This window comes from Manis pentadactyla, chromosome 2, assembly GCF_030020395.1.
Source record: "Manis pentadactyla isolate mManPen7 chromosome 2, mManPen7.hap1, whole genome shotgun sequence".
Lineage (NCBI taxonomy): Eukaryota > Metazoa > Chordata > Mammalia > Pholidota > Manidae > Manis > Manis pentadactyla.
Genome location: NC_080020.1, coordinates 77,577,856 through 77,587,851, shown reverse-complemented (window position 1 = coordinate 77,587,851; position 9,996 = coordinate 77,577,856). Strand labels below are relative to the sequence as shown.

At 40.1% G+C, this 9,996-nt stretch overlaps 1 long non-coding RNA gene across 1 annotated transcript; it reads right to left on the bottom strand.

Moving 5' to 3' along the window:
- Window positions 1–8,612: 8,612 nt before the first annotated feature.
- On the bottom strand, window positions 8,613–9,704 carry LOC130682702 (uncharacterized). Its single transcript, XR_008995992.1, has 3 exons — window positions 9,583–9,704; window positions 9,358–9,446; window positions 8,613–8,639 (listed from the first exon to the last, which is right to left on the bottom strand). It is a non-coding gene; the product is annotated as an uncharacterized LOC130682702 (long non-coding RNA).
- Window positions 9,705–9,996: the final 292 nt, after the last annotated feature.

Below are 9,996 nucleotides of genomic sequence, written 5' to 3'. Positions count from 1 at the left end.
TACTTTCATATCAGTTAGTCATTATCTTCAGGCTATCCCTGCATGAAGCCAGAAAGATGGTTCTCTTCAGTGGGAGGGAGAAGGTAAGAGAGGGTAGTTCCCCAGAAAAAGGAATAGCTGGCAACGTGTGTGCAGCCAGTTGTGTGCTGGAGTTGATTCACATAGCTCCCAAGAGCTGATTGTGTGCATTGCTTCCCAGTCTCATTCAGTGACTTCATCATAGTAGTGTAGAATTGGCCATGGAAGCATTTGTATCAAGAAAAACAACAAAAGCTACAAATCAAAAGCTTTTACATCCCCACAAAGAGCCCGTTGTTAAATATTTACCAGCACACCCCAGGTCAACACTCTTGGCAGCTAAGGGATGGTACCCTGGATGGCGAAGTGGATCTGCACAGGGCATCAACCATATCTGTTACATAGGGATTACAGAAGACCTGTCCACAAATGGTCTTCCCAACTTATCTGTCTTTTGGCAAGCCATTCTTTTAGGGTTTGCTTTTCTAACCTCTTTCAAAATGCACACAGTATTGGGAGGCATAGAACTAATAATTCAAAACATTCCAGTCAAAACAACTGATTATGTTTAAGTGCAAGAGAAGAGCAGAATGGAGGTGAAGAAAGAGCCTGTGAATGGAATTACCTGCAGTAAGAAACAGATGAGGAAGGACTCTGCTCTATTGTTTGAGGACAGAATTTAGAATAATGATGATATTATCCTGTTTTCTGAGAGATATTTTTCAGAATTTATTTGAAATACTGTACTTTATTGAGATAATGGAGGGTTAAGTTTTCTATTATGGAAAATTTATTAGGGGAAATTTCAATATATATAAAAGTAGACAGAATATAATAAACTCTCACATACTCATCACTCAGATTCAATAATTATTAACTTGTGACCAATCTTGTTTCATAATAGCCATTCACTTCCCCTTGGGAATAGGGGAAGTTTTGAAGACTTAGTTATTTGGGTAAACATTGAATATGGTCTGGAAAAAAAAAATTGAATTCACCAAGAACTGGGGGAATGGTTTCTGGCAGACTGAAGACACAGCAGCTATGGCTACTTTCCCTAACATATTAGGACCTGGTAGGAATCATTAGAAGACACGTAAAGTGCATCACATGGGCCCATATTCTGGTTAACACTATGATTTTTTTTTTTTAAATCTCCAACTCCTCCTAAAATGAGCAGCTGATCATGGGAAAGAAAGAGTTACAGGTTTCCTACCAAAGGAGCTAAGTACTCTTTGCTGTCTAAGTACTTCTTGTCCCTTGTGTTCATCTTTCTATTCAGATATACAGGAGCAAAATATCAGGACAGTTCTGAGTACGAATTCTAAATAATCTCCAACCTAAGAGCAAGACTTACTATCACTATAATAAGAACCTTGACTCTTATTTGATGGGTGAAGAAATTTCCTTAGAAAACAGAAACAAGCTTGGGCTTTCATAGGATAGTTTTACTGTACTTACTGTGATGGATTATGGCCTATGCACTTTCTATTCATTTTCTTTCTTTCCCTTCACTGCCTTTGGGGGGTTGGGATAAGAGATGGCCTCTGATCTTTTTTTTCTTTAAGAATAGCAGGTTTCCTTTTCTCTGCTTTCTGGCCACTCTCCTTTCCCTCCAACTGGTTGTAATTTCAAAGATAACGCAGATGTGAGCTCTTAACCATCTGGAGTTGAAAGAATAAGCAATGGGGCCCCAGGAAAAGCATGTTTGGAAAATTAATAATTAATTCCGTATGAATGAATAAACTAGGGAAGACTTGATTCAGTCATTATATATTTATCACTAGAACTCTACCAAGATTAGTTGGAAGTGAACAAATGACTTGAAAAATTAGGCCATTGGGAGTTTCAGAAAGCCAGTGTTGAGGGAAGAGTAGATATAATAACAACAGAGAAATGACTCTGTCTAGAATACTGTCTAGCTATTTTTTAGTATTTTGGTTGCAGCTACTTTACTGCACTGCCTCTGAGAAAGCTTGGTCCTTCTTGTGTGTGGAGACCCTGAGAAAGAGGCTGCTGTGTTGCGGTAGGCAGGCATGTGAATTGTTTTTATCAACAGACGGTTTTCACTTGCTGGTTTTGTGGAAAGGGTTGTTGATAGGTTGTAAGCCTGGGCCCATAAGGATCAAAGGCAGAAAATAAAATAAAGCATTTTTTCCTAAGGGATGGTTTCAGCTGAAGATTGGAAAAGACTGTGCAAGTATCAATTTCTATGACTCATCTCTTCTAGCTAGTAAATCTTGAAGATGTATTTGTTAAATTTAAAACTGACCATATGCTAGCTGTATTTCTGTTGAGGTTTCCTCACAGTTACAGGGAAACAGACTTAATTTTTTCAGTGGATTTCCTGGCTTCTTTTTGGAGCTCACTTTTCATTGTTTCCTTTTTATTGAAATGTCATGATGTCAAAGTAAAAACAATTTGCAAAGTGTGTGAATATTTCTGGCATCAAACAAAAAATACAAGTTTTCTAGACCATATCCATGTGTGTATGCATATTAAGAGAAGTTGGATTTCATTTTTAATAGACTGTACTTTTCAGAGTAGTTTTAGGTTTACAACAAAATTGAAAGGTACAAAGATTTCCCATATAGCCCTTACCCCCATATATGCATAGCGTCCCCCAATATCAACATCCTTTGTCAGAGCAGTACATTTGTTAACAACTGATGAACATGTATTGATGCCTCATTATCAGTCAAAGTCCCTAGTTGACATTAGGGCTCATTTTGAGTGTTGTATTTGCATGGGTTTTGACAAATGTGTAATGACTTATATCCACAATTATGGTACCATACAGAATAGCTTTAGGATTTCATTTTTACTTAAATTCTTACATAACTTTTGTTTTTCTAGGCCACTCCAACCTGTCCCCAAACCAAGCAGCATTTGACTGCATGTTACAGTATGAATAGAAGCACATGTTTTAAAAAGTGCAATTAGACAAAGTTTTTTTCAGAGCATATTCTTAGCGAATAAGGGAAAAAAACATTTCAAAATGTAAAGCTGTTATTAGAAATAGTAAAATCCAACTGAGAGAATGAGGATGTATATTTAGTCAACTCAAGGAGATGGATCCTTTATGAGAACCTTCTTCGAATTCCTTTTGAACTTCTGTCACCCAAGCTCCTCCAAAACTTAGAAAATATACTCACCTGGTTCATATTAGTTTGTCTTTATAGCAGAATAAGCACCAGTACCTTTTATTTCCTCAAATGGTGCAAAGATAATCTAAGGCAACTGAAGTGACCAAATGCTAAGCCCACTTGACAGTAGATACATGTTAATGGCCTCAGTCCCTCTAACGTCCTGTGTAGTGAATTTATGACCTAAAGGCCAAGTTAAAAGAATACAAACCCCTTATTATGCCTTAATTTGTTGCAACAGGTATAATAGGAATTAGAAGACTAAGATTAAATGAAGGATAGAAAAATATAGATCAGGAAAGTGGTGGGACATAAATGTTAAAAGTGTAGGGGAAGAAAAATAATTTTCTCTCTCCCCTTCATTGTTCTTGGCTGAAAGCCCTCTGGGAAAAAAGGCAGATGAAGAGAAGAAAAAAAAATTACATATGTATATATAGGAGCACCACAAAGATAGGAGACTCAAAAGGCAGCCAGAAGGTTGACATTTGTAAACTATCCTGAGCTAAGGAAAGGGATGGGGCCTGGGGCTTCAAAAGAGGAAGGCAGTTCAGAGGAAGGCGAGAAGAGGAAATGTTTTGTAAACAAATGTTGCCTTGAGTAGGTCTTAAAAGTTCTCATCACTAGAGAAAAAATTGTAATTACGTGAGGTGATAGATGTTAATGAGACTTATTGACTACTACAAAAATATATACACATATAAGTCATTACATGGTACACCTGAAACTAATACAATATTATATGTTAATTATACCTCCAAAAAAACAAAAACAAAGGTTGCCCTGCTATGCAGATAAATCTCTCAAGTGAAAAAGTGATCTCTCTTCTCTGGGAGTAACTGGTGATGCTGGGGTTCTTGTTCACAGAGCCGAAGAATGAACTTAGCAAACACCCAAGGTAGGAGAGCCAGGGAGAGGCTTTTATTTAGAGATAAAGTGAGAGGACAGAGCTCCTGGCTCAAGCCAGGAGGGGACAAGAGAGTCTGTAGTTGGCTCATTGTCTAGGGGTTTTATGAGCGGTTGAGGATTTTCAGGAATTGGGGTAAAGGGCTAAGGGTGCAGACTTGTTGAGTGGTTTCAGAATGCTCATTTTTGATGAGTAACAGAAGAAATTTGCTGCTCTGATTCTTTCTCAGGATAGCAGTGTCCCTCTGGGAGCATGTCAAGACTGCCTACTCTGCCCCAAGGTGGGCTGGGTTGTTGCCTGTGTGTTGCCTAAAGTGTGTTAAGAATTTTACTTCTTAACTTTTTGGGATGTTTATAGCTAGGCTTGCTTACTAAATTAATCTTTTGATCAGGTTGCAGATTACTTGATTAGGATCAGAGAAGGAAACACAGCATATAGGTACAGTTAAAAATAAGCTGGGCCTTTTAGAAGGCTAAGGTGAATTTTACAGAATCATGATCTAATTGATAAAGTGAGATCATGGGTTATGCTGAGACACTTCTCTTTATCTGCAGAACAAACATTCCAGGCCAAGTTGCTCCTGGGCTTTTGAGCTTTAACTGCTCTCACTGAAGATGTCTATATTCCTAGTCTGGTATCTTTACCCTAAAGAATTAATGTGATTCGGACTTTGTGTAATGCTTAACAGAGTTTCAATAGGGACTTCTTTGCACATCGGTACATTGTTCTGACTGTAATTATCTTGTTCTGCTTTTTTCTCTGGAGGCCCTCACCCTACTCTGCCTAAACCCACGGTCCCTGTCTCACTGGTACATGTTCTTTATCCAATGTAAATTTCCCTTACAAAAGGGTAACTTCTACTCTGTTTCAGAGCTTCTCTTATGTCTGCAGCTCAAAATAATCCTTATGCCAAAGATGCATATTTTATGGTGGCATATTCTGCTACCTTTTAAAAAACATATGGTTAAATAGAAGATGTGATCTACTACTGGCTCAGAGGCTCACAAACTAGGTAGATGCAGACCTACTTACCTCCTGGGGTTGCTGAGAAGATTACAGGAGATAATACTGTGGGAGAAAAGTACTTCGCAAACTACAAGTGCAGATGTTATTTTAACATAAGATTGGCATTCTTCCCAAAGATACCATGACAAAACTAAGGTGAATGAAGCAAAATGGCATATCATCAAATTTTAAATTGTGTTATGTACATGGTCATTGCTATAGGAGACCAGGGATGAAAACAATTCAGGTAAATTGAAGTGCTTAATGAATGTATTACAGGTTGCGTTTGTTCTCCTCGGTCCTTGTCCCTACCGCAGCAAAGAACTGAAAGGCGGAGACACCACAGTGAAGCAGTGGGAAAATTTTATCTGAATACACTCCAAGGCAGGAGTGAGCCAGAGTCAAGGTAGGCAAAGGCCTCCATCTGTTAGGTGGGAGGCTTACCTACTGCATTCTGGCTAGGAGGTGCCTCTCTGATGGGCAAAGTGGGGGGTATTTGATTTACAGATCCTTCTATTAAGTCATCCCTCTCAGTGAGCATGGCCTTCCCTGTGCTGCGGTGAGATCGGGCAGTTTTTAGTTCCATTGGTTGGGATCTAGTTGGGGAGGAAGTTATCTCCCTGCAAAGCCTGTGTTGTTTCCACATGGGACCCCCAACCTGGGCAGAGTTTGGGCGGCTTTTCCGTTGACCCTTGTCTGGGCAGATTCTTCTTTGAGCCTTATCTTCTGCCTTTTTGGCTGCTTGTGTCTTATCTTTCTACCTAACATTCCAAACAAAAGCACCAAAGAAGAGAACAGACTTGAGTTTGTCCTTTGAATACAGGTGAAATAAACCATGAGAATGTGGGCTTGGGGGCAAGCATTCCAGTCAGGGAGGACTTTAAGATAACATAGGCAGGAAAAGAGAAGGTGTGTGCTGGGACCTGTGAAGAAATCTAGAACAAACAGTGTCCACTCATTCATTTAGTAATCACTTATGGAGCTCCAGCTCAGTGCCAAGTGCTGGAGATACAAAGATCATGAACCACGGGCTCTGGTCACAGGGACTCAAGTCCCTGTGTTGAAAAGTGCTGGGTAGGAAAGCACGGGTGGGGTTGGAGATAGACAGGAAAATACAGATAACAGATATTTAGTGATGAAAAGTGGGCTTGAACTGTGAGATTATGGTCAAGGAGCATGAAAGTTCAGAGGTAGGTGTTACATTAAGGTAAGAAGATTCATTTCTAGACTGAGTCCAGCTCCCTACTAACAGTAGGCCCTTGGATTTATTCTCCCATAACTCAGTTTCTTTAAATATAGGCAGAGATGGTAGACAGTATGATAGACACATCCAAGTGTCTCTACTGATATTATTGATGATGTGAGGATTTGGGGTCCCCAGTGTCAAGGGGAAGGTGATTGGAAGAGGAAGGGTAAAAAATTAAGAGTATAAAGAAAGAAATGTAGAGAATTGGGGGAACTAAGAGAAAACAGAAATATGAGGAAAGCAGGGCTAAATGGATAAAAGCCATACAAAGATGATTCCAAAAAGAACAGAGAGCAAATTCAAATAAAGATGATAGAAGACAAAGCCAGGGGAAAAAATGCATCTCCAAATCATGGGTGGCAGCTGCAGTGGAATGGAAAGAGCTGGGCCTGGAGCTTGAATGCCTGCTCCATTTGATAACTTAATGACTTAGGGCTAGTCACAGCCTCTGCTGGGTGGAAAGATTCATGGAGCTAATGCAACAAGAAACACCTGATTCATAGGTGCTCCACAAATATTTAAATACATTTAATGTAGGAAGGATGGTATATTTTTACTGTAAATGCATGTATTTAATGAGAGGAAAATGAAATAGTATGCAAGTTCAACATAAGGGACCATAAATAAAGCTGGCAAATAGGAGACTCAGAGTGGTGTAGCTGTGCAGCCAGAAGTCCAAGATTTCAACATACCTTGGCTAAGGGCTGTTCTTCTTGCTCCAAGCAGTGATATTTACTGATGAGGTAAACCTAATGAGCATCTACGACATATTTCTGCCAGTAGCGCCGGAGTGACACTGCCCACCTGCTGTTTCTCCTCTGAGATCACTTCATTAGGAGTGTTTTTATATGACACCTCATTAGGCTCCCAATACCTCCAGGATGCCATTTGCGGGAAGCCATTCAGCAGGAACCCTGGTACTTTCCAAACAGACTAGGGCTGCTTGGAAGAAACCAAACGAGACCCTGCATTTAGTAGCCCTTTGAAGGTGCACTCAGGGTGGCCACAGGCCTGGCCCTTAGTCCAATGAGCTGATGATGCCTTTGGGTTGAGGCATGAAAATCACAAGAACGTGTGGATTTGAGGGACTGTAGATAATAAGGCGCTGTGGCCCCAGCAGTGGTTTGCTAATGCATGTCTGTGACTGAGCCCAAGGGGCTGACAAAGGAAGAGAGATTTTAGCATACTGGAGGGAACTGGAAGCCTACAGATGCTGCTGCTGGTGGCGTCTGAAAAGCAGGGTGCTATTTATTTATTTTTTTAATCTGAATTTTAATTAGATTGCTTCAGTTGAAACTGGAAGTCAGAAATTGAATAAATACCTCCAAACTTGGTTTGAGCCTATTTAACCTAGCTGTTTGGAAGGCTTGGACTTGAATTTTTATTTTATTAACAACCTTATTCTCTGCGATTTGCCAAGCTTAGATTCAGGCATTTTGCTGAGTTGAAAACTGTGGAAATTTGTTGTAATTGGAGGGGAAAGAATCACATGTGGTTTCTTCCAAACCTTTTTCCAATTTTTTTTTTTGTTGTTGTTGTTCTGAATTCCATGGGAAAATTACCCAGAAGGGTTGTTTTCTCCTTTAATGATGCAACGATGCTTGGTTTGCTTTGCCTGTTTTTATTTTCTAGCTGCATTATAATTACATTTTCCCACACGACTTATTCTTTTCTTCCAAATTAGTAGATGTAAATTCTGATGGCTCTTTAGGGAGCTAATCTTCAGTTATTCTCTCCTTGGGCTGTCCTTTGTGTGGGAATAGATGATGCTGGGCAGCCAGACCCCAGTCTGCCCTCTTTGTGGCAATCCATCAGCCCAGGCTTTTTAATTAGCAGTTGCAGGTGAATCGCTAATTGGACCCACATTTGCATACATAAACCAGAGATTTGCAAGTTTACAGTTATAAGTCTTAGTCATCCAGGCAGGGTTTAAATATTAAAATTCATCCTTCATTCCTTGAAATTGCCTCATCAGCTCTTTACAAAGGGTTGTCCTATATTGGTCATTTTTAGGTGGTGAAAAATTATTGCTCTATTAATTTGTTAGAAAAATATGATATTTTGAAGAAGAGGAGACTAAGAAAAAACAAAGTCATTTACACAGGGCTCCTTGTGACAGCAACAGGGGGGCATGGTGCTTGAAAAAATGACCCAGGGTTTAATTTTTGTTATTGCTTTGAGTTCTCTGGTAGTATTAGGATGATGGACACTAGTGAAGAAGGCTTCAAGCATTTTATATTTTCCTGACACATATGATTTTAAGCAACAACAGTGAAGGCTTCTTTACCCCTGGCCCATTTTGACTCCAACCTAAAGGAACCTGGGAGAAATTCAGGCTTATTAATGCTGGATCTGATCAAAGGGACAGGCTATTCTCAGAACTCATCTTAACTGATCAGTGAAGATGTGGGCCTTCAGGTGGGTACTTTGCTCATTAAGGTTTATGATCCCCCATCTGTCTGGAGGTAGAGATGCTTTAAACTTCCTAAGACCAACTGAATTGGCAATTCAGTTAAAGACATAACTACCGACATCAAATACTATTTACCAAGGGAATCACATCTGTTCAAGGCTAGACTGCTCATGGATAAAGCCTATGTTAACACCCCAGTCCTTGGGCAGCCTCAAAGCAGGATGGGAGTGCAAAGACCATTGGTGTGACAAATGCATTGGATTAATCAATAAAGAAGATCTCTGAACTATGTATTTAGTTTCATACAAGATATAATATCAATATTTCTCTTTAAGCCCATGACCATGGGCCACACAGGGTTCTCAGACCAATATAGTACAACCAAGTCGGTATGGGCAGTAGTCGGAGGTATGTCTGGCTTACATTCCTAACTATTGTAATTCCTCATGCCAATTCCCAAATACCCCTTCTTCCTTGCAATCAAGTCAGCCAGGGTGGCCTGTATTTTTGAGATGATTATAGTCTTCCAGTGATATTGGCTCTGCTTCCCTCTGCTGACTGCAGGGCTCACTGATGGCCATGTCTCAGGGGCTGCCCTCTTTCCAACCATTACCTAGGCAATTACCTTTTTCTTCTTCCAGTCGAATTAATCTTGTACTGCCTATTCTAATTTTTATCTCCTCTTCCCTCCTAAAGAGGCAGGATGCTTGCTTGCTGGGGATAGAGAGAGGAGAAACAGAAGGACAGGAGAAAAGTTTCATTGTGAATTAGCTTTTGCTACAATATGCATTGTAACAAACAACACCGGATCTCAATGTTCTACAAAACCAAACATTAATTTCTCACTCACGGGTCTGTGGTCAGCTCTGCTGGCTTTTTCCTAGATCTAGGTCAGGTTTCTGTCTGCTCCATGTGTCTCTCATTTCAGGACTACTTGGGGTTTCTCTTCTCATGGCAGCAGGCAGGCAGAAATGAGAGCAAGGGACCAAGTCAAACCATACAAATGTATTTAAAGCCTCTGGTTGGTTGTGGCATGAGGAATACATTATCTCTGCTCTCATTCCATTGGTAGAAGCAAGACATTTGGCCAAGGCCAATGTTAATGGGGTGGAGAAATATACTTTTCCCACAGAGGAAGAGTCAGAAAGGAGAGAGTCTATCAATAAATGCAACCTAACATTCCTGGCTGTGTTTCAGTGGAGAGTTTTGGAAAATTTCGTGATTCTTAGTCCCTGGGGCTAGTTCTGGGCCCTAGAGAATTGGG